The sequence below is a fragment of the Chrysochloris asiatica genome, unplaced genomic scaffold (genome assembly GCF_000296735.1).
Source record: "Chrysochloris asiatica unplaced genomic scaffold, ChrAsi1.0 scaffold00139, whole genome shotgun sequence".
NCBI lineage: Eukaryota > Metazoa > Chordata > Mammalia > Afrosoricida > Chrysochloridae > Chrysochloris > Chrysochloris asiatica.
Genome location: NW_006408657.1, coordinates 7,070,206 through 7,074,557, shown reverse-complemented (window position 1 = coordinate 7,074,557; position 4,352 = coordinate 7,070,206). Strand labels below are relative to the sequence as shown.

Genomic DNA, 4,352 nt, shown 5'->3' with positions numbered 1-4,352 from the left:
CTAACAACAACAACAACAATACACAACTAAAATAAAAATCTAAATAACACTTTGGTCTTTGCTTGCCTGTTTGAAAACCTAGAAAACACAAGCTTCTGTTTTGTTTTGGCAAGCACAGGGGAATTTGGGTTTGTGTAGCTACTTTGAATTAACTAGGAAGATGAAGAGGAGGAAATGCTGTCATTTGTTATGGTTTCGAGTGTATCTTAAACTAAGATAACTGCAATAAAGCATACCACTATTAAGCAGTAACTAAAATTGCACTGAAACATGATTCCAAACTGAATTATTAATAGGATAAAAAAAATCACCCATTTTGTAAAATTGAGTCTATTTATTGTTTACCCTTGTTAAACTATATACACAAAATATTTTACACACCAAAATGTAAAAGAAAAAGACCTTTATTATGCTTGAGTTCCCTGTTTTTAAATAGTTTATTCTACAAGATAAGATTCTGTGGTGGTGGTGGTGATGTTCCATGGAGTTGGTTCAAACTCATAGCGACCCTGAACAGGGTTTCTGAGGCTGTAAATCTTTACGGGAGCAGAGCTTTGGCAGTTTCTCGGGCCTGGTTGGCTTCACTCTCTGACTGTGCACTCGTCACGTCTTTAGCACTATGGGGAAGCGGGACAGTTGGATGGCCTATATGAACCCAATAGCAATGGCCAGATCAAGGGGTCCAGTCCAGTCTTCAGGGCCAATGATACAAGATTATCTGAATCGACCAAGGCCCACCTGGAAAGAAGTGAATGAGCAACTAGAAAAGCAAAAAAAAAAGGGCTCGAAGGCATTGGCTAAATTTGAAGAAAAAAAGGCATGAGAACTGGAAGAAAGAACTAGAAAATCACAGGGAGAAACTATTAAGTGGAAGTGAGAGCTCCTCTAAAAAAAGAAAAAGAAAAGAAGAAATCTGGTAGGTATTCATCTTCTTCTTCATCAAGCCCTGACTTCTTCCAGCAGTTCCTCAGATTCTGAAGATGAGGATAAAAAACAAGGAAAAAGAAGAACGGTTCACATAAATCTTCAGAAAGCTCCATGTCAGAAACTGAGTCAAAAAGTCAGGCTAGTTTACGAAGAAAAAGAAGTTAACGGATGCAACTGAGAAAGAAAAGGACCTGAAAGGACTTGGCATAAAAAGAAAAATGTATACTGAAGATAAACTTTTATCATCGGAGACCTTGTCAGAATCTGATTATACTGAGGAGGTACGAGCAAAAAAGAAGAAAAGTAGTGAAGAACGAGAAAAAGCAACAGAAAAAGCAAAGAAGAAAAAGAAGCATGACAAGCACAATCAGAAAAAAAAGAAGAAGGCTGAAAGTTCAAGTCCTGATTCGCCATAATGGTAGGAACTATCAGGATTCCCTTACAAAGAAAATGCAATGTCTAAAGAAATTTCAACTGTGAGAAATATGACATATTTATTGAAATGCATGAGTTTTCTTGTTTTTAAAATTATTGCTGGACTTTCAGTAGCCACTCAGACGCAGCTGTGTGAAAGGGCCAGAATCGTTGCCTGCGGCTTCAACATCTTTTTTTCTCTTCCAGCACTTCATAGCTCTAGGAGACAGTGCACTACAGTCATACTAGTGGTTCAGATACTTGGGGATAAAGTGAGTATTCTTTACTGTTGTTGTTGTTATGTGCCGTGGAGTCGGTTCCGACTCATAGCGACCCTGTACAGGGTTTCTGAGGCTTTAAATCTTTACGGGAGCAGAATGCCTCATCTTTCTCCCACAGAACAGCTGGTAGTTTCGAACTGCTGACCTTGCGGTTCGCAGACCGATTCATAACCACTACGCTACCAGAGCTCCTTTACTAGAAGCATCTAATTATAAGTAACAGAAATTGAAACTGGACATGTCTTCAAGATGTGCTCAGAAATCTCCACATGATTCTAGCTAACATTTGGAACTAGGGATTACACTAATATATCAAAATCCTTGCTCTGTAGCTAAACGTATTTTATTTTTTCCCTCTTATACTTTTATTTAAGGAGCTCTGGTAGCGTAGTGGTTACGAATCGGGCTGCGAACCGTAAAGTCAGCAGTTCGAAACTACCAGCGGTTCCGTGGGAGAAAGATGAGGCGTTCTGCTCCCGTAAAGATTAACAGCCTCGGAAACCCTGTGCAGGGTCGCTATGAGTCGGAACTGACTCCACGGCACATAACAACAACAACAACAACAACATACTTTTATTTACCAGGGGAAGGAGCTTTAGGGAGTGGGAGGGTGGTTTGCTATCTCTTTAGCTAGTTGAACAGCATGCCTTTGACTCTCACATATCCTATTTTTGTGGGTGCAGCAGCCATGCTTCCCGGGGAGGTCGGGGCGGGGGCACAAGTAGTCTAGCCCTTTACTGAGCTGAGTGGTAGGTATCCTGGGCCTCTGTCAGTGCTGTTTTGAGGGAACCCGAAAAACAGCGCTTTGCAGCATGGGAAAGCCCCCAAAGCTCAGAAGTTTACCTCCACTTTAATATTACGGAACATTTTTAGCATTAGAATGTGCTATGTCATTTGAATTAATTTTGACTACACTTTGACCTTGAAGAGTAGTCATTTCAAATAGACACTGGTACTTTTTGAACTTGATAGTTAAAAAATTCTAAAATGCATGTTTTATACTGTTAATTTTTCACCAGTTATGTAACCAGTGATAGTTATTTTATTTTTCTATGGATTTTGTTTAGGCTGCAAGTTTAGCTTTTGTAACTTCTTCTTTTTGCTATGCTGTGTTCCTTCCTGTAGTTCATGGCATACTTGCTGAGACATTTAGCATGTAAAAAGCAGGGTTTTGATTGTCCTGTGGGTTTTCTTTTCACAGCTTCATATTGAAGCTGAGATTTACCATATTCAAGTTGAGTGGCAGGCCTGGTATGCTGTGTCTTGTTACATAAAGCTATTGCCAGAATCTTAGTAAAGAGGGTGTTTGACAAGTTTGTTGTCTTTTTATATTAATAACATTATGACAAGTTGAACAACAACATTATTGCTCTTCCTGTGTCATATTTTACTAAGAGTGTGTGCCTCATATCTCTTCCTGAATTGTTTACTAGTAATGTTAATAAGAATTGGTAAATAATTTTCACTTTACATTTTTATAAAATCAAATAACATGAAATATAATTTGATGTACAATTATGCCTGTTATAGAGGCTGTGGTAATTATAATGATATATGCGCAAAAGATTTTGACATGCATGACAAGAGGCTGAATAAATAACTATTTTACGTAAAAAAAGAAAAAAATCTTTAGGGGAGCGGAAAGCCTCATCTTTCTCCAGTGAAACAGCTGCTAGTTTTGAACTGCTGACCTTGCGGTTAGCAGCCTGATTTGTAACAACTACACTTAGATAGCAATTACTAGTGCTTCGGGATTCTTGAATAGTCCATGGCAAGACTGCCTCTAAAATCTAGTTGTTGTTGTTAAGTGCCATCGAGTTGGTTTACAAACCATAGTGACCCTGTATAGGGTTTCCAAGGAGTAGCTAGTAAGCTAGAACCGTCGACCTTGTAGTTCAAATGGCTTTACAGTCTGGTACATTAACCCACAGCACCACACCATTAGGGAGCTTTAAAGGTAATGGGAAAAAATCATTATTTTTCAATTCTATTCTTTCTTCATTTCAAAAATGAAGCCACCTAATATTATGGAGTCCTGGTGTGGTGCTGGGGCTAATACTCTGATCCCTAAAAGTCAGAACCAATTTGATAGCACACCACCACCACCACATCAGTATTATGCCAGGGAAAGTGCTTGTGTATCAGAAATACACACATGGCTGGTATCTGCTTTTGTTCTGCTATATCCTGTCGATCCCAATTCTCTTTTGTCTGAGGAACTTTCCCATCATCTCTGCCACTGCTATGATTTTTTCCCCACATTGAAGATCAGTCAAGAGTGATGGCTGAAGGTAACATCTGATAATGGTGAAAGGAAAAGGGAGGAGATGAAAGAAATGTGTTATTTCCTCCTTACTTCTGGTATAGAGATTATCAACAATGTCTATAGTAACTTCTGTCATAGAGAAATGCAGTGGAGTCTGCTTAAAGTAAAAGCAACAGAGGTTTATTGAGGGATAGAAATGGTCTGAACTTGGAAGATGTCCAAATTCACAGAAAGAAAGTGGCTGTTCTACAGGACAATAAGGAAGGAAAACATTTTTATACAGTTGGAACAGGAACTAAAAGTTGTAAAATCATAACTGGCCAAAAGACAATCATTCAGGGGAGTCAAAGGTAGGATCCACACACAGGTACTGACCAGAGATAGGTGGATAGCATAGAAAGTATTGTTACTAGGGTTCCAGCTCGTACATGCATGGGTTTATTCCAAATACAACATGCTAAAAC

The 4,352-nt window shown here is 38.9% G+C and overlaps 1 pseudogene; it reads left to right on the top strand.

The window, feature by feature from the left end:
- The first annotated feature begins 619 nt into the window (after window positions 1-619).
- On the top strand, window positions 620-1,343 carry LOC102842910 (annotated as a pseudogene).
- Window positions 1,344-4,352: the final 3,009 nt, after the last annotated feature.